The sequence below is a fragment of the Pteropus alecto genome, unplaced genomic scaffold, assembly GCF_000325575.1.
Source record: "Pteropus alecto unplaced genomic scaffold, ASM32557v1 scaffold78, whole genome shotgun sequence".
Classification (NCBI taxonomy): Eukaryota; Metazoa; Chordata; class Mammalia; order Chiroptera; family Pteropodidae; genus Pteropus; species Pteropus alecto.
The window spans coordinates 5,363,588-5,390,044 of NW_006443124.1; the positions used below are offsets into that span (position 1 = coordinate 5,363,588).

The 26,457-nt window shown below is 42.6% G+C and overlaps 1 long non-coding RNA gene across 1 annotated transcript in view; it reads right to left on the reverse strand.

Moving 5' to 3' along the window:
* LOC102882594 overlaps positions 1 to 25,201 on the reverse strand; it is a 43,444-nt gene extending 18,243 nt beyond the window's left edge. Inside the window, exons 1-2 of the long non-coding RNA XR_001517893.2 lie at positions 24,336 to 25,201; positions 7,112 to 7,333 (exon numbers count right to left, since the gene is read on the reverse strand). This is a non-coding gene — a long non-coding RNA (uncharacterized LOC102882594). The remainder of the gene's footprint in view (positions 1 to 7,111; positions 7,334 to 24,335) is intronic.
* Between the last annotated feature and the right edge of the window lie 1,256 nt (positions 25,202 to 26,457).

Sequence of the window (26,457 nt, forward strand, 5' to 3'; positions counted from 1 at the left end):
TGGACTAAGCAGAGGCGGCTCCTGACTTCTGGCTGGTTGACCAGTGACCCAGCAGGGCCCTCTTGGAATAGGCACTCTGCTTTTGCTCTTTCAAATTACAAAGAACCATAATAAGGTCACTTTTAGTCCCTGATCTTCAGGCTTAGAGAAGCCCAGTTGAAGGCCGAATGGGCATCTGAACCCCATGGGGGCATCCCGAGGACTCTGTTGAAGTAGAATTTATTTTATTTTAAATCCGTGTTGCCAGATCACAGTCCTAACCCAGAAGAACATGGGAAAAACCCCAATATCTGGACTCAAAAAAGTTAAATAGTAAGAGAAGGGTCTCAAAGGGAAAGGGGAACTAATGCCTAACACGCATTCACAACCACCTTGTGAAATGGCAATGTTTCTACTCATCCAACACATTTACTAAGCATATATCATGTGTCAGCACTGTTCTAGATGCTGTGAACGCAGAGATGGAGAGAAAAAATTGCCCTCGTGAAGCTTACAAGAAGATCAGAGAGGTTAAGTGACCTGCCAGGTCCTGGTGTTAATAAGAGGGTTTGAATCCTGCTTGATCATACTCCACTTTGCCTCTTTGCTAGGAAGCTGGTGCCCTGCTGTAACTACCAGGTTTCTGTGTTTGTGGGGAGGGGAGAAACCGGAGGGAGCAGGCTGAAAAGGAGGCGCTTTCCTCTGCTGGGCTTGGAGAACTGCTGTGGAAGCTGTGCTGGGTCATAACAGCAAGGCATAACGAGGAGATGCATTTAGTTTGGAATCGAATTCACTAAACTATTCTGGATTTCAGTTTGAATATCTCTAAAAAGAGGGGGAAAGGAGATTAGCCTAGCAGGGAATGGTAAATGGTTTCATCTTACCTAACAATTCAAGCCTATTCATAGTGGCTGGAGCCACATTTGCGCTGAGACAATTAGTGATGTCTGCCTTCTTGAGCTTGGAAAGGTGATCAACAGGGGTGATCACCTGCGGGCTTTTCTGCTTATGACTGAGGCATCTGAGTGAGAGTCATTTTAACTTTGGTGACAAAACTTAAAAAAAAACCTCTTCTTTTGATGACTTTCTAATCAATTCACAGAGCATTCCTTAAAAAGACAGACCACCTATTTTCTGATATGAGACTGGAGATATTGTTATGTTTAATTTTTAACTTTAAATAGTTCTGTTACTATGGTGTTTTCACAAGAACCTAGAAATAGTTTTGTTCCTTGGAATGCTTCATTGAACCGGAATTCGCCCGTCACCACTGGGACCTGTGGCAGTGCTTCCAAAGCTCTCCTGACCCAAAGCCGGTTTCGGTTCCGCTTGGCAGTGTAGCTCTGCCACACCCCCATCAGGGAGTGAGTCTGTTTCCCGTCCCCTTGGATCCATGCTAGACAGACCGCCCTGCGGCTGCTCTGACCAATAAGACAGTGATGGAAGTGATGTTCTGAGACTTCTGAGCCTGGGCAGTCAAAAAACCTGGCAGACCATTACACTATGGTTACATAAGGTTTGGGGAAATCAGGGTGACGGTATACAGAGTCGTATTATTTCTGCAATGCTTTTGTAAGTCTGAAATTGTTTCAAAATTAGAAGTTAAATAAAAAGCTTTTTATTTTTTTAAAAGAAGGCCTGACAGCTTTTACTTTTGCATTCTCACATGGAAAGATCCCAACTACCTGAGGCTGCTGCACTGTGAGGGTGCCCAAGCTAGGGAAGGGGAAAGAGATGTTGGACTTGTGATTTCTTCTCCTTGTTATAATGAACCAAAAGTACAAGATTTCACCAAAACCGAAACAGTTGACAGAACATGGTTGAACTTAAACCTTCACGAGAAGTAAGACGGTCAAACGAAGCCAATCGTTAAGAGTAGAGAAACCCAAGTCTGGTTGCGACACACACAAGGATAATAGCATCTCAGCATGGGTATCTTCTGACCCCTCCTCCCAGCAGTCACAGTGCCATCATGCTACCTTCCCTCTCTCCCTTCTGAAGCATCTGCTAAATCAAATGGCTTCTCCCTCTGTATTGCAGGTGTAAGCCAACCCCTTTGGACATGCTATAAATATAAAGCTAAGAGGAAAGTTTATATGAAGGTAGGAAGTATATATACTCAGCACACTGGTTATCATCTATGTTCTAGCCCCATGGGTAACAGAGAGGAAGCTTTCCCACCAAGCCCTGCCCACATTACAGAATTTCTAACTCTAAGATTTGGGGTGATTTGTTATGCAGCAATAGATAACCAAAACATATCAAACTTCCATCTGTGGCGAAAAGCCTTAAATTCCGGTTTGGCAAGATCTGGCTCTCCAAATGGGTCTTTTGGACCGAATCGTTGGGCTGAGGTCAGTTTCACATTCTTCTTAAGTGTTTTGTTTCCTGAATTCCTTTTTATATAGCATTCTTGCCTGCTATATCTTCCCTGGGTATCAAAGAATGTTAGATTTCTCTTCCTGGATACCAAAGAATGTTAGAGGTTTCAATAAGATTTCTCTTCCTGGATATCAAAGAATGTTAGAGGGTTTTTTCTCCCCTCTTTTTTTAAAGCAGGGTTTTTGCTACTTTCATGGTCTCTGTTCCTTCAGAATTCCTTCTTTTTGTTTTGGTTACCATCTGTCATTCTGGAGACTACCCAGGTTTCTGGTGATCCTCTGTTGTTGCTTAATATTTAAGGCTGAGGTTCTGTCAGTTGTAGCCTTAAGAGCCTTGACTAACACAAATGGTGAAAGCCTAAGACTGAGATAGCAAGTCTGACTGAACTCAGACATTAAAGAGGTAAATTAGACAGAACATGAAAACTAACTGAATTTGGAGAGAGGAGGTGATTTGAACGAAGTCTGAATAGGGTGCAACTGAAGTGCACGGGAGAGGTAAATTCTCCCGGAGGTGTGGGACACGTGAGACAAAGCTTCATGGAGGAGGAGATATTCTGTTTGCACTCCAGGAACGTGTAGGGTAGGGCAGAATGGGAATGAGGAGTGGAGAGTGAAGGGTTAGAGGCTTTGCCTACGTGTAGACTACTTAGATGACATCCCGGACTTCATCCAGGTTACTGAATGAGACATCTGGTGGTCTTGGAAGGGGTGGAAATATTTTGTGCCTGGGGAAAATGTCAATTGTTGAGAGCAAAGAATGGAGTGTTGTGGACTGTCTGCCAAGATGGTCACCAACAACTCCTCTCACCCTGTATTCGCATGCCATTCCTCAGCGAGATGGGAGTTTATTTTACAGAAATGTTTGTAATAGCTATTATTTATTATTCATAATAGCCAAAAAGTAGAAACTCAAATGTCTATCAACTAATGGATGAATAAAGTGTGGTATATCCATATTATTGAATACCCTTTAGCAATATGAAGGAATGTACTGACACTGACTACAACATGGGTGAACCTCGGAAACATTGCACTAAGTGAAGGAAGCCAGTCACATAAAAGACCACATATTATATAATTCCATTCATGAGAAATGTCCAGATTAGGCAACTCCGTAGAGACAGAAAGTAGATTAATGGTGGGGGAGGGTTAAGAAAATGGGGAGTGACCGCTAAAGGGTTCCAGGTTTCTTTTTGTGATGATAAAAATGTTCTGGAATTAGACAGGGGTGGCACAGCTTTGTGAATATGCTAAAAGCCACTGAATTGTATACTTCGAGCGGGTGAATTGTATGGTATGTGAATTATATCTCAATAAAACTGTTACCAAAAACAAAGGAGCGGGGAGGTGACATCTATTTCCCATCCTGTTGAACGTGGCCAGCCTTGTGACCTGCTGTGAACAATAGAATACTGGGTAGGTAGTGCTGTACCAGTTCTGGGCCTAGCTATTGAAAGCCTGGCAGCTTCTACTTTCACCCTCTTGGCTGCCATGTAAAGAAGCTCAGGCTAGATGAGAGACTATGTGTAGAGAGAGGCCTCCTGGACGCAAACCAAGACCCTAGTCATGTAAGTGAGGCCATCTTGGATATTCCAGCCCCAGCCAAGTTGACAGCTGAATTAAGTCACACAAGTGATCCCAGGAGAGAGCATATGAAGCCAACTCACAGAATGAGAAATAATAAATAGTTGTTTTAAGCCATTGAGTTTTGGGGCAATATCCTTTATAATAGCTAACTAAAACACAACTTCTCTGAGCCTCAGACTCCACCTCTGTAAAATGGGACTATGCTACAGGGTTGTTGTGAAGATTACCTGGCACCATGCTCAAGATACTAGTTTTATAATAATAATTATTATTATAATTATAATATAGTAATAATTATAATTATAATTATAATATTATAATAATTATTATTATTAAAAATCACTCCAGGAGATATACTGCTCTCTGGAAAGCTCATTCCCACAACTACCTATTGCCTCCATTCACACAGTTTCCAAAAAGCTGGTTTTCTAAGGAAAAGCAAAGGTTTTTCTTAACTACAATTTATGAAAAATGAACTTTGAACCATAAACAGACTGCCAAAGGCTCTGCTTAGATTAGCCACCTACCCATCCACACTTTTATTAAGTCCTTACTACTAATTACCACACACCAATTAAGAATATTTGCCTAGCTATAATTGCTAAGATGACCCTCCCTCCTTCAAAAAGAAGTGGTTCCCACCAAGGTAACTGTTAACAGAACTGACTACATGCTTGAACTTCAGGTATTTGCAGTAGCAGGTAAATCTAAATTCATCCAGTTGCAGGAAAAAAACCTAAAAATTTCCACAGAACTCAGAGATACATGCAGGCCTCTAGAATGAAGCTGACTGGGAGCCCCAGAAGGAATACAGAGAGCAAGGAATGAAATGTGTCCCTAAAGGGTGCATCCCTTAGCGAGGGGATCAAAGGGTCCCATTCGCAGAACCTGGACTCCAGGTGAGAGATGAACTTGACCATCTGGCATCACCTGCCATGTCTGAGTGCAGAATGGGTCTGGGCAGTTAATAATTCACAAGCTGATGAGAGAAAGAAATCTCATAAGAAAGAATATTAAATAGCTTCCAATTGCATTTATGAAACTGTGATAAATAAAAGCCTTTTAATCTTAAGAAGAATTAGAATATTATTTTTTCCTCAAAAGGCTGATGTAATACTTAAATTATACCAAAGGTAAAGAAAGAAGATCAGATCTGTATTTTCCGTGTGAGGGGACAAAGTCCACCAAGCCCAGGAAGCACTTATTCTAGATAAGCTCTATAAAGTTCCAATCCATTGAATGCTAGTTAGACAGTATAAACAATACAGGCCCGGAAGTGGCCTACACACAGTGGACCATGAGGGCTATGAGTGAAAGATATAACACCAGGCAGGCACTGGGCTGAGTCTATTGGATAACCAAAATGCTGGGCTGACATATTTCTTTTCATTGACATATAACATTTGGTGAAGTGCAAAAATAGTAAGTGTACAGCTTGAAGAGCGTTTATACCCAGATTAAGGTAAAGAATATTCCTAATACCCCCATAAGGTCCCCTGTGCCCTTCCCAATCACTAACCAACCCCACCCTTGCCCCCAACTCCACAACTAGGAGTAACTGATATTCTGATATCCATAACCATCAATTAGTTTGGCTTATTCTTGAACTTCACATAAATGAAATCATATATTATGTGGTCTTTTCAGTCTGGTTACCTTGTTTGGAAGCAGAAAACCTAGAAACTAAGATTTTCAGGACATCCCCCTTTGATGTCATAGACCTGGACGCCAACTACTCTGATAATACTGGTTATACTTCCTGCACTCTTCCAAGCATGTGTTATAAACACTTACAGCAAAACAGAATCGTTGATGGTGAAAGTTTTCCTTCGAGATAAACTAAACCTTGTAAAGGTATTCAAATCTATCCAATCTTAACACAGCCTCTGATTTTACACTATGAAAGTATAATCTTTCCCATATTGAGTGCAAAATTCCTCTTAAACATATTTTTCTTCCATAGCATCCACCCATTCTAAAGATCCTCAAATCCTGGAATAAAATGAGCCATCAATTCTGTTACTAGTTTTAATTATAAGGGGCTAAACTATAGGAAAATCTCTGAGGCAGCCTGAGGCCCTAAATTCAGATGAATGTGGGTCAGAAAAGACAGGAGCAGGACAAGAGTAGAGCAATAAGTTATAGGTACAGATTCTTAAGCCAAACTATCAGAATTCAATTCTGGGATCTGCTACTTCCAGCTGGGTGACCTTGGGTGAACTATTACTCCAGTCTGTTCCTCAATTATTTCACTGTAAAACGGGAATAACCTCATAGGATTGTTGCAAGGATTAAATGTTAATATATATAAAGCTCTTAGGAAACCACTCGGCACATAATGAGCACTCAGTAAGAATTCGCTACTTTAAAAAGCTGAAAGTGCTGTAAGAGAGCAACCATTCTGTAACCCAAAAGGTTATAAAACAGTCGTAGCAGTCAGGAAAGTCTAGTGCAGTGCTTCTCAAGATGTTTCCTTCCTAATCCTTCCCAGAGTGACACTTTGTGTAAAATGCAAGATCTCATGCTTGAAGGTTACAGTAATATCAAATTGCTCTAAAAGTTTTTAAATGTTTACTCTCACTTTCTGTACTTATCTCCTCATAGCCCGATAGCCATTCATGGACTGGCACTAGCTGCAGAGTAAACTTTGAGTAGCACTGTTCTAGCACATAAGGAACACTCATAAACCTGCTGGAAACCCAGCTGGCAGGTTAAACAGAATCACAAAAACATATTAGTAAAGAAAACCAAATGCAATAGCAGGGGCAAGAGGATGACTTGAGGGTCAACAAGCTGAGATACAATAATCCCAACAAGCTAAACCTGGAAAACAAAACTGGCTGCCAGAGCAAGAACCCAACTGGAACTTCCCCCACCAGTGCTCTAGGAGGTCCTCTCAGAAAACATGTCGGCCAGGAAGTCATCGGCCCCAGAGGGGACAAGAGACATAAAGGAAGCAAGCAGAACTGAGTCAGGCTTCCTAAGAAAGAAGTCCTTCTCAGGAGTTAGAAGCAGTCACCAAGCTTTGGGAACATCAACCACAGCACACAAAAACCAGTTTCTTCTCTGCCAAAGAAAACACGCAAACATTTCCTTTGGTGGCATGGGGCTGTGCACACGCACATCCACATACCCACATACACGCACTCTGGTCACAGTACCTGTGGTTTTAGGAGGCTCCTGAGGTCCGCCTTGCCAGCCATACTGTGGGTATCCTTGGTAGGGGTACCCTTGAGGAGGGGGGTAGGGTCCTCCCATAGGTCCTGGAGGGTAGGCCTCAGGCCCCACTGGTGGTTGTGGATAAGGTGGGTATGGGGCTGTTGGACCGGGGCCCGGATACGGTGGAGGGTTCCCTTGGTTCATTGAGGACCTGCAAAGTGTACCTAAGAGACAAACGATGAAAATTATTTGCATTTAATCAGTGAAAATCATTAGGAAAAAAATTGCAAGCCATGGGATCATTTACAAAATGCCTTAAAGGTATCTCATACCTCTTACAAATCTTCAGCTCTGCCCATTTTGTTTCCTACTCACCATCACCACAATTGGCAAACATATGTTTATTTGCCTTTGTCTGCCTTCCCCTCTAGAATATAGGCTGTGACAGCAGGGATCAAGTCAGTTCTGGATCATCACCATGACCCTAGAGCTTAGCATAGCGCCTGGCACAAAGCAGGCTCCTCAATAATGTGTTGAATGAAGAACAGGATATTTTGGTTTTCAATCCTCTGAAATGTCCACAGATGTGACTGGATAGCTCTAAGAAAGCAGAAAGTCTAACAGAACTAACTAAGGGTCAGATCAGCAGACGTTGATCCAGTACTAGCAATCCTCCAATAAATGGTGTTGAGCTGCACGGAGGTCTTCTAACAAGCAGCACTGACAGCAGTGACCTACCAGAGTGTAAAAGCCACCACTGCCCAGGGCACTGGGCTGATCTGTTTGCTCCCCCAGACCCACAGCTCTGTGCGGTTGAGCTGCGTGCTCAATTGTCACTGGACAGAGGGCAGAGCTGTCTACAGAGGATGCTGAGCATCTCCTCTGACCATCTGGGCTCCCAAGACCCTGGAAGGCTTACCAGGAACCCCCATTTGTGTTTACAGGTGCCTGTTCTTGGTGGTTTGCTTCTGTGAGGACGGCCATTGCTTCCCAGCCCCCAAGCCTATTAACCATGCTCTTGACTGAGTTTGAAGTCTGGAGGGCGAGCATCTCCTTTCCATGGTCTCTATAACCCCCACAGTGCCTGACACAATGACTTCCAGATTAAAAGCATTACTGGGGAATGCAAAGTATGTATCCTGGATGAACAACATGATATGTCACCTTGCTGCCTTGGACTGTTACCCATCTCTTGTACTGATATTTAACTTTTTATCTATTTGAGTCTCCTCTGTCCCAATCTAAATAGTAAGTTAATAGAGAGAAGAATCTCATATCTAAAATTTACAATTTTGAGTATTACTAGATACTTGGTAATTTAGTAAATAAATTTACTATTTACTAAATTTACTAAATTTCATTTTTTTATAACATGCAATCAATAAATAAGTGATCCTATATGAAGAGCAGAATAGCCATCAAGTAAGGGTCCCTAGAAAATTTGGATTAAACTAATAGTTTTTTGTGGGGGCAGCCAGCGAAGTCCACTATCTCTCCTGTAATAGCAGTCAGACTTTCAGTTAGGTATCCATCCATTCTTCCTGCAGTTCATGTTCTTCAAGAGAAGCTCATCCCCTTCCAGCTCCAGAGAGAGCCCAATCTAACCTAAGCCAATCCAGGTCACCCTTCCCTCCTTCATCAAGATTTATTCATGGAATCCAGAACTAAGCCAATCACAAATGGTATCTTTGGCCACTAGGATTGGTTCCGAAGTGCTGGGATCACATTCCCAACCTGCTCCTCTCTTCAACACAGGCACACACAAAGTCTAGCAAGGTCATAGCTTACAAAACTGCCGACGGCCAATTTGCAGCCCTGAGGGAGCCAGTCTTAAGGTGAGGTAGGCATTTCAGAAAGGCAGCATTGAAAGAAGAAATGGGGTTCCAGGTGACTTTATAACAGCTCATAAATCAGACTGAAACCCAGCTTAACCTAAACTACCAGTCCTAGGAACCAATAGTGAGGTAAGCTAATGAACCCTTCTGAGTGACATTCAACCAAGCATACATTATGCAGTGCTGACTGTGCCTGGCACTGTGCTAAGTAGTGGGGTGTAGAGATGAATATGGTTCAAACTCTTCTCTTGGATAACTGGTTAAAAAGACAAACATAGCGATTTTTAGAAAAGGTGGTAAACAGATTTCTGAGTAGGGAGGGTCTTAAATAAACTCAGTAGGAGGAGTTGGGGGAGTTGGGGGATTGTCACTTGAGGGAGGTGATTATAAATTGAACCTTTTTAATATGGAATCCGAATGGCTTGAGGGCCCCTATTTTGACCACAATTACATTCTGGTCCACATTTTAGAGACTCTCTTATTTTCCTAGGGGCCAAATAGGGATTCAGAAAAGAATGAGAATTCTTTCCCTTCTCTGTTCTATGGTCTGTGCCAACATGGCATCACACTCTCACCTGGGAATGGCCTTTCTCCTCACCCTAACGCATGGTGACTAACATTACAACCACCACACAAATCTGGGCATATGTGCTGCTGACCACTTGCATTTCCTCTCTCCTCCTGAGAAGGCTGTGGAAACCTAGTGAGCCCTGGTGAACTCAGAAGTCAGTTTCATTAACCGCCCCCATGGCCATTCCATAATTTTTAGTCACAAAAGTAGAACACAGCCGCCACAGCTACTGTTTCCTTAAATTCAGTGTATGTATTGGGGGAGGGCGTACTCCAGACTGAGCTAATTCCACCAAAACTGTAGTTTGACTTGAGTAGTCCAATAAGACCCTGCAATAATGATTATTCTCCCTCTAGCAAACTCTGAACCTATATTTCTCTGAAGACACTGTTCTTCTAAACACAATAAGCAGTGAGAAGGGGAAAAGAACAAAGTGTATAGAACTATTATAACTTCATACCTCCGTGTTTCATGAGTTTTCTTAATCCATCTGTTGGCATCTGTTCCTCATTATCTTGTGCAGTTTTCTCCCTGGGGCCCTCAAAACTCTCTCAAATGTATGTGTCTCCCTCAATCACATGATTCCCCCTTGTTTTTGGTGTGTACTTTTCTCCTTCTGCCTGAGGAATCACTTAATGTCTAGGGGGAAAAAACCCCATGTGCTATTCACAGAGGCATTTATAGAGCCTAAGCCGCACAGGTGCTCCAGCTGCCATGAGCCCCCCGCCCCCAACATTGTCCCTGTGTTCCCAATTACACAGTCATCTTAGAGGAATAAAAATCTGGATCTATTTTCAGTTTCCTCTAAACAAGAAAAAATCCCAGTAAGAGAACAGCAGTAGCCACAGAAACAGCATCTGTGCTAAGATCAAAGATCCAAGAGCTGGCCCCTGAAAAGCAGGGCTTCTCCCAGTGGGAATCTGTTATTCCCAAGCTTGTATAGAAGCAAAGCAAAGTAAAAAAAAAAAAAAGCTTACCTAATAATGACGCAGTCTAGTATGAACCACTTAACTAAAACACAAATGAGTTTTAAATTTAAGGTATGATACTGAACTTTGTGACATGAATGTTTTCTCATAAATTTGGTCAGTGAAATGTAAGTCCTACTATAGTGGAGAGTCTTACTCTGAGGATCAAATGTAAACAGCGGAAATTGTAGCACTAAAGACAAATCGGAGCTCCAAAAAAGACAGCTCAAACTGAGCAGCAGCCAAGATCCATTAATAGATTGCACTTGAATGAACACTGCTATCTCACGAGCCCATTCAAGACATGCTCAAAGTCACAGGATTAGCAGATATTCAACCACACAATGAGAAAAGCAGAAACTATTCTTTGAGAAGGTGGTCCATGGAGATAAGATCACTATTAAAAAAAAACCCAAAAACAAAAAAAACCCTCAAAGTAGAGATGCAGGAAAGAACAATATTTTCAAAGTTGTCATTATTTTTTAAATTACAAGATGCTTGGTAGCCTGGCATTGAAAGTGCAGGCTGCACAGTAGAGAATTTTCCCCTGGAAAAACTAAACAGCCTCAATGGAAAAAAAGTTGCTGATACCAATACTTGAGAAGATTCCAAGAAATGATTCACCCAGTCACTCCACAGTAAACCCCACACACATAGAACTTCTAATCGACTTTTTATTACCTCATACATAAATGAATAGATAAAGATTAGCAGACATTTGAGGAGAGCCTGCAACATAAAAGACAGCAAAACAGAAAAAAAGAAAAAACACAACCTAAACATCCCAAGAGAAAAGAATAAATTATAGTATATCTACATAGTTCTTTTGTAGTCAGTTTGTTTTTGAAGCATTATATAATATTAAATGTAAAAAAATTTTAAAGTTACATATTCGGCATGATCCCAATTTTCTTTAAACACTGATAAATAGATCGATGTAACAAAATAAAGAGTCCTACAGACCCATACATTACTCACACCTAATTTAACAGAAAGGTGCCACTGCAATTCAGAAAGTAAAAAATTAGTCTTTTCAATAAATAGTGCTGGATATTGAAGAATAGAGTGAAGAAATAAAATGGAGTCACTATAGCCAAGCTGCTAAATTACTAAAATCAAGTAGGTTGAGGCCTGAGGAAATGATTCTATTGTTTTAACTAGCCTGGGAACTTAAAACTCATTAACCTTCTAGTCCTACATCAATGGCTGGATGTATACTGAACCTCCAGACAACCCGCATGGAGGACTAAGGAAAGAATGTCCACAAGGTCCAGATCACCTGACATCCTTTATTCCAGCAGCCTGACTTCCATTATCCAGATTAACAGTTATCTAGATGCTAGAAGATTACCATCTTGGACCAATCAAGATGCTAAGAAGGAAAGACTGATTCTCAATAATGTACTCAGCTTTTCTTTCTTCTTCGGAACACACTGGGTATTGCCTAGTTGTGTTTCCAGTTTTGTAAACCCTGACCTTTGAATAAATCTTGAGTATTTCTAGCAAGGCCTCCAGACTCTTTTTGAGTTCATTTAACAATATTCTTGTGGGGGTGGGGAAATGAACTTTGATCCTCACTCATCCTTATAAACAAAAAATAATTCGCATTATATCATGGACCTATATATAAAAGCGGAAACAATCAAGCTTTTAGCAGTATATAACAAACTCATGACTTTGGCAGTGTTTACTTTATGACTCAGAAACTCTACTTTTAGATATATACTGAGGTGAAGTGAGTGCGTAAGTCCACTAAAGACATATATAATGATGTCCAAAGCAGCTTTATTTATAAGAGCCCCCAACTATAAACTACACAAATGTTCATCAACAGAACAGATTATGTATAGTTATACAATAGAAAACTGCCCAGCAATAAAAAAAGAACGATTACTACATGCAACAACATGGATGAATCCTACAATGATGAGCAAAAGCAGCCAGACTCAACAGACTTCACACTGTAAGATTCCATTAACACGAGGTTCGAGAACAGTCAAAATGAGTTTATGTATATTGACTGGAAGAGGCACAAGGGGAGCTTTCTGGGATAATGAAAATGTTCTACATCTTGAGCTGTGTCATGTATACATGGATACTATAAACTCATTGAGTTGTACATTAAGATTTTCACACTTTAAGTTGTACAGTAACAGCAGACTGACACAATTGGGCTCGAAGGAAAAAAATATTTATAGTAGTTTTCCCGGGGTGCTGGAATTATGGGCAATTGTTACTTATACTCTTGTATTTCTGAAAATTGGAGTAAGAGAACCTAAACTCTTTGAGTAAGAGTCAGAAAAAAAATTAAGTTTTATTAGTGCTTTTCGTGTCACCCATTTTTTTTTTTAATGGCTAGAATGCCTTTTATCCACTTCCACTACCCCGATTTCCCTCCCTATTTCTAATCTTCTCCTTGTTGGTAACCTATTTTATATCTGCTCTTCACTGCTTTTTACAGTAATTACTGTGATTCTTTTTTCACATGACACTTCAGCTCTCTAAGTTCTTAAAATGTTTTCTTCCTGTTTCAAACTGAGAGGTCACTGGTTAACGTGGGATAAAAAACAAAATTTTCTTGGTTACATGAAGATTTCCTTCACCTTGTAAATGATCTTATGGTCAAAGCCCCAAGTCATGTTTTTCCTTCCATCTTCACATATCCTTCTTGAGAATTTATAAATTGTCTTTAAATTTTGAAAACAGAGCAGATTTTACTCTAAAGATCTCTTCTGTGTCTTTTTTAAATTCTCTTATTATCCAGCCTTTTAATAGGATCTTTGTAAGTAGGTTATTTTATTTCCTAGGCCCCTCAATTTTTCTTGATTCTCAGACCTGTAATTTTGGGTATGGTTTGTTGGGCTAAGAAAAGCTTTAGAATTACTGGTTTGTGCTGCTCTATCATCTCAGGTTTACAGTTTTTGTTAAATTTTAACATTGACTTGTTAGTTTATTCCATTCACACAGTCATTTGTTTATCCCATAAATATTTCCAGAAATACCCACTGTGACCCAGCACTAGTGGTTTCTAGGCACTACCGAGACAATGGTTAAGCAACAGAAAATTTCTTCTCGGGCTTGAGAGAAAGACAGAAAAAGAGAGAGGAAAACACTTGGTACTATGAGCTCAAAGTAGAAACTACAGGTCAGGGAAGTCAGAGAAAGCTTCTGAGAGGAAGTGATGAACAATTGCGAGTTAAACATAAACAGAAATTCAGGCTACTCAACCTTCATACTCTGGTCAGAGGTAACAAACAATCTGTAAGAAAGAGCTGAATGCATTTGAAGAACTGAATGGGTTCATTATGACTTAAGCAGACAGTATGGGACGAGGAAGGCCAAAGGGTGAGCTCACAGTCTTGCTAAGAGCAGGGTCATTTCAGGATCATTGCAGCTTCCTCTTCTATAGTGACTCTTTATTGTTTTTGAAAAGATTCACATAACTTTAATTATTTTTATTTATCAGATACTATTAGCAAAATACTGTTTATTCATCAATATCAAGTACCCACCACATGACAGGCCAAGTACTGGGGATATGAGAGAAAGAACTCCAGCTGGCTTGCTCTTCCCTTTCAGTATTGCTAATAATAAAAATAAAATTATCTTTTCCATTTGTCTGTTATTACATCAGAGGGAAAATGCTGGAAGTTCTCCAATTTCAGGGGTATGGTGAGAGGTATGGTGAGGATAATTTGGCTATACAGACTAAATTTACTTTAGGTAGTCCAGAGGGTGGCCACCTCAAGGAGTTATTCAAGTTGACTGAAACTGAGATACAAACAGGCCGTATGATGTCGGCAGCAGAGGAAGTTGTGCCACACATACATGTGAGGAAGCAGAGATAAGCAACGGCATCACATCTGAACCCCAAAGCCTGTAGCCACAAGAACAGGCATTCCAGAACTGCAGGCATTTGTCAAGGAAGAACCTGCCCATGACATGGACAGCTTTCCATGGGAGTCCTGTGCAACAGCAGGATTTACTTTTTATTTATTTTTAGGTGAGGCAACTCTTGGTTGACCTCACAGATTACAAAGATTTTGTCAGTTTACAATCCCCTCTGTTTATTTTTTTTTATGCCTACAGCACCTGGTCTCTCTAGGGGTCTCCCACCAAGTATTAACCAGGCCAACCTTGCTTAGCTTCCGAGATCAGCCGGGATCCAGCTTGTTCAGGGTAGCACAGCCATAGACAGGATTTACTTTTTAAATATGGTAGAGGTGCTACCAACAACAGAGCAACACCAGGAAGCCTCACGGTCATTGTAGCATGGACAGATCTTTGTTTTTATGATTTGCTCACCACTTCTAACACGTTTGCTGTGTTATTATTTCCCAAATTGCTTTTCTTTTGGGAGCAGACTGAAAGGAGACAGACAACCTGTAGTGTTACTTCATTACTGCTCAAATACTGATCCTAGTGTCAACCGGATTATTAGCCAAATATTAGCCATCTCCTACCTCATTCATAATCTTCTATTTGCCAGAGAGTTCTACCAGACCCGGAGCTGTCCTCATAAAATCAACAAATGACTAAACATTAGAGCATGTCTTTTGTATCAGCATTTTGGCTTGTGGCTTTAGAATATCCTCTCTGTAGAGTACATGACACGCAGCTCAGAAATGGGACCCTTCCTGAATGAGGGCATCAAAATGCATATGGAACATGAAAATGTAATAGCGGATCATCTACCTCTGGAGGCCCGGTACTAAAGTATTGAAGAGGCTCAGAGATGTCTTATTTTCCTCACAAAGAATATTTGATATAAAAAATACACATTGCTTTTATAACCGGGTTTCACATAAAACTAAAAAATCTACAAACGATTTAGTAACATGGTTTGCTAATGACCTTGGGCCCCTATGCCCAACATTAAAAGAGCACAAAAATGTAAGCATTCTCTATTTGTCTCGATACATTAGATTAGGAGTAGTGAAGTCTGAAAAGTGATGCACACATTAATTATGCACAGTAGTTCAACATTACCTGAAAATATGGCTCTAGACAATCAATCTCGCCTCCCTCCAACATTAAACTTGGTAATGTACATTTTAGCTTTCTTCTGGTCTTGAAGACTTTGAGGGAATCCAGAGAAGTTCTCGACAAGTCATCTGCTAAAATTTTTTTGCATAAAGCCTTTATATACAGGACCTCTGGCTGGATCCAGGGCCTGCTGCTCTAGAAGATATAAGATCTATAACATTTATTAAACAGCCCTCAGAAAAATTATTGTTACTTGAAAATATCTATCAACAACTACAATAGCCTACCCTTAGCTGCTGGGCACTGGGATCCCACTCCTCCCTCATGTTTGGAGGAAACATCCTTTTTTCTTACAAATTCCTTTTTTATTCTTACAAATTCTTAAAGACCCATTTTTAAGTGAAACCTCAAATAAATAAATAGAAACACTCTATTCTTTGAAACAGCAATTCCACTTTTAGAAATTTATCCTACAGATATATACTACCACTAGAATAAAAAGTTATACCACATACACGTTTATTGCAGCATTTCTTTATAATAGCTATATAACATATATATTATATATAAAATATACATACACACATATTTATATAATAACATCCCAAAGGCCCATCAATATGGGAATGATTAAATAAACCACAAAAAAAATTTCCAAACCACGGAACTATTACTAGACCTTTAAGAAGAATGAGGTAGAATTACATGTGCTGACATGGAAAAGCACCAACACGGTAAAAAAAGCAAATTGCAACACAGTGCATACTACTATCCCATTTGGGTTTAAAAGTTCTATTTCTAGACCTAAATAGATTACATTTAAATTAATAAATGTAATTATTCATTAAACTGTACCTTTGTTATTTATTTTTTTTCTATACATATTTAACAATGAAAGTTAAAACCCCTGCTTATCATTTTTGGGTAAAGTCTGCTACCTGGCTTTTAGGAGAAAAAGTCCATCTCTTAACTCATTAAGCAGGAAAGCCACACTTCTAGATGCTTTCAACAACCACCTAACTCCACTGAGAGTAGTTTGTTCCAGTTGCCACCTGGAAAAAGCCGGCTGCAGGGCCGGATCCATGGTTGCAAACAGTCCCGTGGGTCCCAGGCCAGCACCACCAAGCACCCCTTCTCCAGCCTTTATTAGTCATGACAGTCTCTGCAGAAACCAGAGGATGGCCTGGGTGCAGGATTCCCTCCTGCTTCTGCCTTCAGCTTCTGGAAGGACTTTGCCAAGAGTGGATCTCAGCCCCATCTGACAGCTCCTGATAAACAACGAACCACAGCCCTCTCCCCACACTGCTGGGACCCCCAGTTGGGGGAGAGGTACCCCCAGGCGGGGGACGCACCTCCAGCCTCATCCAACAATTCAGCTCAGGAACTCTGGTCAGTACCCCACCAACGCTGCTATCTGAAAGCCAGCGGGGAAGTGAAGTTGGCTCCTCCTCAGAAAAAAAGGCTGGGGACCTCTGAATTATATCTAGTCACTAGGACATACAGGACAGCATTGTAACTCTGGAACTTCAAATAGCCATCTCTCAAAGTGACAATGGAAAGAAAATGAGGCCCAGCAAGAGGGAGGACTGAAAGAGAAAGCAGCAAAGAACAGAAGGGAAAGGAAAAGGGAAGAAAGCTGTTAACACAGAAAGCGAGTTGGGGAAATGTAAGGATAAGATAGAGCATGGAGAGAGAGAAAAGGGACAACTCTGCCCCCTGCCAAGTTGAGACGACACACTAGAAAGGGGACTGGTCCGCCCCTCCCAACAAGCCTGACAAGGCCACTTACCAGACCAAGTCCCCCACCAGCACAGCCCCTAAAAGGCTGGCTCTGCCTGACACCCCCAACCTCAGCATTAGATTAGGCTTTGTGGGAAAGTTGAAATCTTGATGGCTTAGAAAGAGGCCCCTACAGCTTAATGTGCCGGCAATTTAACTAAGCACTCCTGGCTCCTGCCGGATACCAAACCAGCCCAGCTTTGCTCTACCATTAAAGCGCGCCCTCCTGACCTTCAGAGGGAGCAGTAGCTCAGTCAGCACTGCGGGGCGGCTCTTAACGGACAAGACTGATTTTCACTACACCAGAAGTACCACTCACGCCTACCATGTGCGGCACCCTAAGAGACCATCTCCAAACCCAGCTTGCTCTCCTCAACTTTCTTCTCTTCGTTTTCATGGGATTTTAAAAGAAATAGGCATTACTGGACAATAAAAGTTAGGAAAAAAACAATACTAGATGATAACTTTAGATTTCTGTCATTAGTAACATCCACAAAGAGCTGCTATATGTAGAAGATAAGGGGCTCAAAGTAGCATGGGATATTGATGAGTTTAAAAAAAAAATATCCTCCCATAAGCTGAAGGCAGAAGCAAGAGGGAATCCACCCTGAACTAAAACCTGAGTTTTCCAAGAGCATACTTGCACAGAAAGAACAATACACTATAGCATCAACGAAGTCACACCATCAGCAAAGGATCTAGAATTTAATATAGTATACAGTCTCACCACCACTCAGGCCTCCCTTTGGCAAAGTCACATCAAAATACCACTGGTTGGTTACACACTGACTGCACTTTTTTCTTTTTGGTTCCTAGATTCCTCACTCTGTCATCTTCCTGCTATTGCAGAGCCACATGAACTTTCAGAAGATGGAATTTCAGGGGCTGTCTCTGAAAGCCTGCCTATCCCAAACCATCCACTACCACCTACTACCATTCGAAAAAATTCACTATTAGTAAGTGATATCTTTGGTTGAAGGCAGGGTTTTCCCAAGTAGGGTATGCAGCATGATTTGGGGGCAATGGACAAAAGACTTTTTCTTTTTTCTTTTTTTATTAGTTTCAAGTATACAGTATATTGGTTAGACATTTATATAGTTTATAAAACGATCTCCCGAATTGCTCCTTCTCGCCTCTGGTTTTCCACCTAGCCAATATATTAATGCCGGGCTCCCCATCCTCGGGACCATCTATTAACTACTAATTTGTACTTCTTTAACCCTTCACCCCATTCTCCCAGGCCCCCAACCCCTCCTCCTCTGTCACCAAATTGTCCTCTATAATTGTGTCTGTTTTTGATTAGTTTGTTCCTTTTGTTCCACATATAACTGAAATCATATAGTATTTATCTTTCTCTGTGACTTATTTCACTCAGCATAACCTCTAAGTCCATCAATGTCATAGCAAATGGTAGGATTTCATTTTTTTAATGGCTGAGTAATATTCCATTGTGTATATAAACCATAACTTCTTATCAAATCATCTGTTAATGAGCATTTAGGTTGCTTCCATATTTCAGCTATTGCAAATTGTGTTGCCATGAATATTGAGGTGCGTAGATCTTTATGAATTATTGTTTTGGTTTTCTTTGGGTAAGTACCCAGAAGTGCAATTGCTGGGTCAAAAGGTATATCCATTTTTAATTTTTTGAGAAACCTCCAGACTGTTTTCCATAGTGGCTGTACCAATTTGCAATCCCACCAACAATGTACGATGGTTCCCTGTGATAGCTCATTGTTGTTTTAATTTGTATTTCTCTGATGATTAGTGGCCTTGAGCATCTTTTCATATGTCTATTGGCCATATGTATTTCCTCTTTGGAGAAGTTATCTGTTCAGGTCTTCTGCCCATTTTTTAATTGGATTGTTTGAATTTTTGTTGTTGTTAAGTTGTATGAGTTCTTTATATATTTTGGATATTAATCTCTTATGAGATGAGTGAATATCTTCTCCCAGTCAGTTGTCTGTTTTATTGGTTTCCTTTGCTGTACAAAAACTTTTTAGTTTGATGTAGTCCCATTTGTTCGTTTTTTCCTTTTGTTCCTTGCCTGGGGAGATATATCCGAAATTACTGTTAGCAATATCAGAGAGTTTACTGCCTATGTTTTCTTCTAAAAGTTTTATGGTTTGGGGTCTTACATTTAAATCTTTAATTCATTTTGAATCTATTCTTTTATACAATGTACGAAAGTAGTCCAGTTTCTTTTTTTTGTGTGTATCTGTCTAATTTTCCCAATACCATTTATTGAAGAGACTGTCTTTACCCCTTACATATTTTTACCTCTTTTGTCAGATATTAAGTGAGCGTATAGGTGTGGATTTATTTCTAGGCTCTCTATTCTGTTGCATTGATCAAAGTATCTGTTTTTATGGCAGTACTATGCTGTTTTGATTACTGTAGCCTTGTAATGTAGTTTGATATCAGGTAGTGTGATACCTCCAACTTCAAACAACTTAATTTTAATAGTTATGCCTTCTATTGGTGGCAGGTGATAGTAGTTTCAATTTAAGGCAATAACACAGTTTCCTTTTTAAATAAATGTCATTTTTTATAAGGGTCGATTTAAAGAAAAGTGTTAAATATAGTACAGATGGCATGGAGAGAAGACAAAAATCACAAATGGCACACAAGTATGAGAAATACAGGTAAAGCATCCACTTCCAAGCCTCTTGCTTCAGAATGCAACTACCCCTCACTGGAGTTTCTATGACTGCCGCCAGATATCAAGGATCACCAAGGTTTCGTTTAGCACTCAGCAGAGCGAGAAGGATGCAGAAACTGAATCAGAGATAGAAGAATCACACTGGCCTTAGTGACAGTGTTGTTGAAGAAGAAAGGCTGGAGGTGGAGGAAGAGAAGGGGAGTCTGGTGTCTCCAGGAAGCTAGCAGCAACAGGAAAGCAATAAGTATTAGGCTTAATGATAAGGACTCATGATATAGGTGCATTCCTAAAAAAAATTCCCCTCTTCACACATATTTTCCCCAAACACTCTGACCAAGGTCCTGACACTGAAAGCTGACTGGTAAAGAACTGGAGGCAGCATTAGAAATTTAACGTGACAGAAGTTGAGCACCACTTCCCAGGAATTCTTCTCCCCAAATACCTTTGCAGTTCAATTGTGCCCCACCCCTACCTTTCTTTGAACACTAACCCTGTGGTCAGATAATTTTCAGTTATGATGTATTTTCTAGGCCAATTCTCTTGGGACTAAGGATTCTTTAGCATGAATCATCAGAGAACTAATGATAGGCACCTATAAATCAAGCATCACTCCCCAATGAGGAAATTCAGGTAAATCAAAACCTCTTCCCACCATGACTACCAATATTCCCTTAAACCATTTCATTGAAAGGGTTCAGAAAAATATATATCATCTCTTGTTTTCAGCAAAGTCACACCACAGGCTTGCTGCCCATACAGACTGGATTCAAACCATCTGCTTCCCTTGTTTTAGAAATGAGGGCCCATCCCGTTTCCTACCTCTGGTTTTGAGGCCTAAATCAGTACTGATATTCCACACATGTCTCCTAAAAACTACAAAAAAAGAAGTCATTCCAAGCTCACTTCCTTTTGAGGATCACTTAGTATATAGTGCACAAAGTGGTGTGAACCTTTTTGGCTAGAGGCTGAAGGGTCATCTCATAGCCAAACCCCTCGCTTCTATACTGTTTTTAATTGCTGACTCCCATTTTATAGCCAAGCCAAGACAATTAGTAGCCGTGGCCAAGCATGGGGAGCTCAAAGTCCTGGAACACAGCACTCAGCTCAGTCTGAGAAAAACAAGAAACCTCTCCTGTCAGAATTTCGCTTGAGTGAGAACTATGCCCAGCCAACAAATGTCAGAAATCTAAGAGGTGGATATTACAGTTCTGTAGAGTCCCTAGGAACACCAGTAAACACTTGAATCTCTAGTTGACTAAGTAGGAGAACTGGTGGACTGACATAGGATAGGGGAATTTTAAAAGATACTATTTTCACTTCTTATTTAATTTAGTGAGCATTATTACCCACTTCTGTCTCTGATAAGCTTAATAAACTCCTTTAGGGTTGAAAGGATGTTGGGTCTAAATTCCTACTGCCTGCTAGGTTACTGGTTTACTCCAGGCACTCAGAGTCCGAAGGAGAGTGGGGAAAAATCTGAACCGATTTACATGTAAATACAAACATGCACTTACCCTCAGGCCTCCAGATAAGGATTATAGGCTAATTGGTAACCAAGCCCAATATTCCAGGAAAAAACAACAACAAAAATAGCCTAGGGTTTGAAGGAGGCTTTTATAAAAATTTAGAATGTCCATCTCTTTTTCATTTGACTACATCTCAAAATATATCATTCATCCAAGAATTAAAAGATTCTGCTATGAAGGAGCTCGGACTTCATATAAGCCTCTCGTTCTCCTTGTTACCTCTGGGTAGGGTGTACTAACCATTATCCTATTCCAAGGTCGGGGAATGTTTCAGTGCCAAGAAAGGAGGGCCCTGCCCAGGGCCTTGGGTGACAAAGGTGCAGGCTCAGACTGCTCCGTGGTGGGTCTCTGGCCCTTACCCTAGTTCTCCCTCTCACCTGGGCCTAGTTCCCTCTAAGTTTCCCAACAGGGCAGGCAGCCTGGTGTTTATCAGAGCTGTGTCTAAGGAAACATACTTTTATTTTCCTGACAATGAAGTCTTAAATTCTCTACCATTGCCAAGGAAAACTCATGGGGGTGGCAGAGGTGGATGAAAGCAGAAAATTTCCCAAAATTCTTGGCCTACTTAACTGCCCTCACAACACACTGTCATGGTGTTTGGGGAAGTGGGGAGGCGGGCTGTTTCTTTCCAAAGAAAGCGGGATTAGTTGGCCGGTTCAAATATTCCCAGAGATTTAGAGAATGGTTAACAATCTTTTTAAAATGTGGCCAAGAAATCTAATATCCAGCAATTCTTAATATTATGGGGCTTCTGTAAAACCCCTTAAAAATCACTATCATAACAAGCCCTACCTCTGAACAGGTACACAACACAGGGGGAAAACTTTTTGCTAAGTAGTAATGTAGTAAACACACTGTTCAGGGAACCTACCTTAAGACTTCCTTTACAGAGAATGATATTACTGATCTCCCAGGTGCCACCACTCTGGATTTGCCCTCCCGAGCACTGGTTTCTACATTAATGCATAAACCAGCTGCGGCCACCTCCCCAAGTTCTCAGCAATTCCCTAAACTGCCTTCTACTGTATAGAATCCCTGGAGGTACAATTCTGTTTTCTGGAGTCAAACAAATAAGAAACAAATTGATGGTAAGGTTCAGCCATTTCATCTCCTCCCAGAAAAACAGAAGTTACTAAGGTTCAATATAAAATGGACATTAGTGCCTTTTGGAGGAGGTGGAGGGAGCGGTTCCCAGAATAGGTAAATGTCAGAGCCAGGAAAAACCAGAAATCTTCAGTTATCAAAATATTTCCTTCCTGTTTCTCAGGAAGTTAAGACAAAATGGCCAAGTAACATTTATGCAATCTGATGCTGGGAAGCCCACCACTAGTTGAGGGGATGGGATAGAAAAGGGGAACTTTTTGTTCTACAGTGAACAAAGAACATGGGACTCCTTTCAGCTTGCCCGATGCCCATATTCTTTGGAAATTGATTATTCCTTTAATAACTTCCCCGGATTAAATCTCCTACCAGTCACTTGGGGTTTGGGTGTCATCCTGGGGATAAGAGGTGTTTGCAAGATACTCTGAAACCTCTGAAAGGCAAGTGCTATGGTCAATCCAGCTTCCGTGTGTACAGGGAGGGGCGAAGCTAGTCATTAAAATAGGAGTCATTAAATCTGGCCAAAGGAGACAACAAGTAAATAAGCCGCAGTTAGTGATTCTTTTATCTCACAAGAAATTTGTTTTAATCTACTAACAATGGCTGGAGTGTAGGGCACCTGGCTGCCTGCATCTCCATACGTTTGTTACAAATATTTCATAAGAAGGGTTCGCAGAATCCCATCACACCAGTTCTAGGGGTTGTCACCTCTCTCCCAGGCTGTCAAAACATCCTCTTCACTGTCTCGCCATCCCAGTGTTCCCTGTACTCCAATCCAGCCGACGCTTCAACGGCTCCTCACAGCACACAAATCCTCTCAGCTAGGCTCTCAAGAGTTTTTCCTAACCGGCCGTAACCTAATTCTCCAAACTTCCCCCCCCCCCAAAACAGCCCTACCACTCGGTGCAGTCGGTCACAAAATCATCTTTCCTTCACCTTAAGAGCGCAAGGATCACGGTCTCCTTCCCCGGAGATCCCCTTTCCCTCCTACCCCTACACCGCAGCCGGGCGAACATTTTCCAGCCCTCGGGTCTCCGCTTAGACTTCACCTCCCCCAACAGGTCTACTCAGATCTCAATCCACTTCTCTCAACCGTCAGGATTCCTTGTCGCCCGCAGCACCTTCTCTGAACAACCCCGGCCGCTGCTCCCACCCGCAGCGCTCCCGAGAGGCCTCCTGCCCGCCGCAGGCCCGGCTCAGAGCACCAAGTAGGTCCCCGGTTAGGGCCTCAGAAATCGCAGCCCAAGGCGAAGACATGTAGAAGCCTCCCGCAGACGTCCCCCGAGACCGGGTGTGGTGAGTCCCGCTCCGAGCCCGCGACTCCTCGAACCGCGAGACCCGCTAAACTGCGGAGCCCCTTAGTCTAACGCCCAGAGGCCGGACCCGCGGCGCGGGACGCTTCCTCCTCCCGCCCCCCCGCCCCCACAAGCCCCCGCTGGCTGCGCGGCGACCGGGAGCCAGAGGAACAGCCGGGGTGTAGGGGTGAGGGGAGACACCCGGGTGGGCATCAAGCCGGCTGCTGCCGCTCCCCTGGGGTCCCCAGCCCTCACGGGGGTCTGCGCGCGCCCCCGCCAGAGCCGTCCCATCCCGCACCAGTGCCCGCCGGCTCTCCGGGCGCTCTCTGGGGAGCTCGTAGACGCGCAGGATCCGGGAAAGGCTGTGCCCGCGCCCCTCCCCCACGCCATCCCAGCTTGGCCCGGCCCGGGGCCGCTGCGCCTCACCTCTCCACCAACGGGCCGGGGACTAACTGGGTCAGGAGCTGACCGGACCAGGCGAGACCGCACAAGACGCGCCGCACCTGCCTCAGAGTGAGTGAAGAGCAGCGGCGCCCCTGACGTCACAGCCGCCTGGAGCGCCGAGTCACCTGATCACCCTGGCAACGCGCGCGGGGCGGGGATAGAGGCGGAGTCGCAGCATGGGCCACGCCCTCAGCCTCGTGGCCCCGCGGCGGCGTGAGGAATGCTACCCAACCCCACGCGCCGCAGGCGCTGGAGTTCCGGCTCCCGCCTCCCTTCTCTGACCTCGGAGCTGGGATGGATGTACTGAGACGCCAGCAGACACTCCCCTAGGGTTGGATTAATTCTCCGAGACTCCAAACGGTCTCCGTCTCGCCGCTAGTGCAAGTGTCTTGGAAGGCAGGGCCTGTGTCCCCGTGGTACCCCACTCAGTGCATGGCACGCAGGGTTCGCTGTGGGCTGTTTACTCTTCGTATCTTCTCGGCCTAGACCCAACTAGGTTCGGGGGTGCTTTACTCTCCAGGCTATACCTGAGAGGACTGGGGCTGAGGCTCATACCTGGATTGTTCTCTGGCAACTTCCCCCCAATAAACCTCACAGTGAGTAATGCAGCCTTTGTTGGAGAAGGTAAAGACTTCATTCAGGAGAGGGGAGAGGAGGGGCTGAATCCCAGGCCCAGCCCTCCTGTCCTGAAGGCCTCCTCCATCTCCTAGTTCAACGGAGAGAGAAATCATTAAAACACTCCCAGATCAAAGCATAGGACAAGCCTGCAAGTCCTACTTGCAAAGATTTGTTTTTCCTTTTAGAAGTCGATTTTCCCTTTAGATCCTTCTCTTGTTTGCTATAATCATATGCCTACACTTCTGTGGCTTTCCAGTCTCCAGATATAGACCATCAACTTCAAAATAAAAATTTAACACCCCATAGTGGTCCCAGTTTGAGAGTCTCTGCTTATTTCACCCTTTCACTTCTTGCTGAGTTTCATTTATGTTTTACTCTACTACACCCTGCACTGATATGGAGGTTTCATATATGTTGTTCTTTCCTCTCAGACTATGGGATTTTAGACCAATCAACTTCTAATGAGCACCTTTTGGTGCCTGACAATGGGCAACGCCAGCGTGATTGACACGATTCCTTAAGGTCACAAGTTTATGCGTAGTGTGTCTTATATCCAACTACTACCTGTCTTGTTTATTATTTACTTAATAGTTTTATTTAAGTGACTTTTGTTTTTATACATTTATTTTTAAAAGAAACTTGTGTATAAATGGGGAGAAAAGACAATTGCAAAAGGTAGAGAAGAATCCTGGCTCCAGCCAGAGTTATACTAATAGGGGAGAAGAGATTGAAAACAGAGTCCAGGGCCCAAGGGGCAGAGATTAGTGGGCAGGAAGATGATGGGGGCAGGGCAGGAAAACAGACCTGGGGTTTTTGGCAGATCTGAGGAGGGGAACTCCAACTGGAGGTCAGGAAGGGGCAGGGGAACATTTGGGCCAGAATGGAGGGGAAAGTGCTGGGAGCAGGGAGAAGGGGAAGGGATGAAGAGAAAGGAGAACAGCTGGGGTTGGGTTTGGGTGTGGAGTTACTGAAAAGGAGGGCTAGGTATGGCAAGACCTAGGAAGGGGTGTTTACAGCATTAAGGGAAGGGAGGCTTAGAGATTACAGAAGTGAGGACTGTGGGGAAGGAGGGGCAGATGGAGAGAATCTGGTGCAGGCTGACATTTCTATCTCCTCAGGACCAAGCAATAGGCAGTGTCCTTCAGAGGCTGGCAGGGGAGTGCAGCATTGCCTGTGAGCCTCTGAGGAGAGGAGGTCATTTACACATACCCCCAAACCATCACCCTTTGCAGAACACTGATGCAGAAGGAAGAGCAGAGGCACTACATTCATAACTATACTCTGACATTAAGACTTTTTGGCTGGGAAATTTTTGAGGCCCTTGGGGGTAAGCACATGCCTGAGGCTCTAATCTGAGCAAGGCAAGGTAAGGGTGGGGGTGAAAGGCAGGGATAACTGCCTCAGAAGGGAGGAAAGCTTCTCATGGCAGCTGGATATGGCAGCTGGGACATATGGAGGCTGGCTGTGTTGAGGCAGAAGAGATGATAGGACATGTTTTCAGCAAGGTCCCTTTTACTAAATCGGTTGGGTATGAGACGGCTTAACCATCAAAGGAAAAACAAT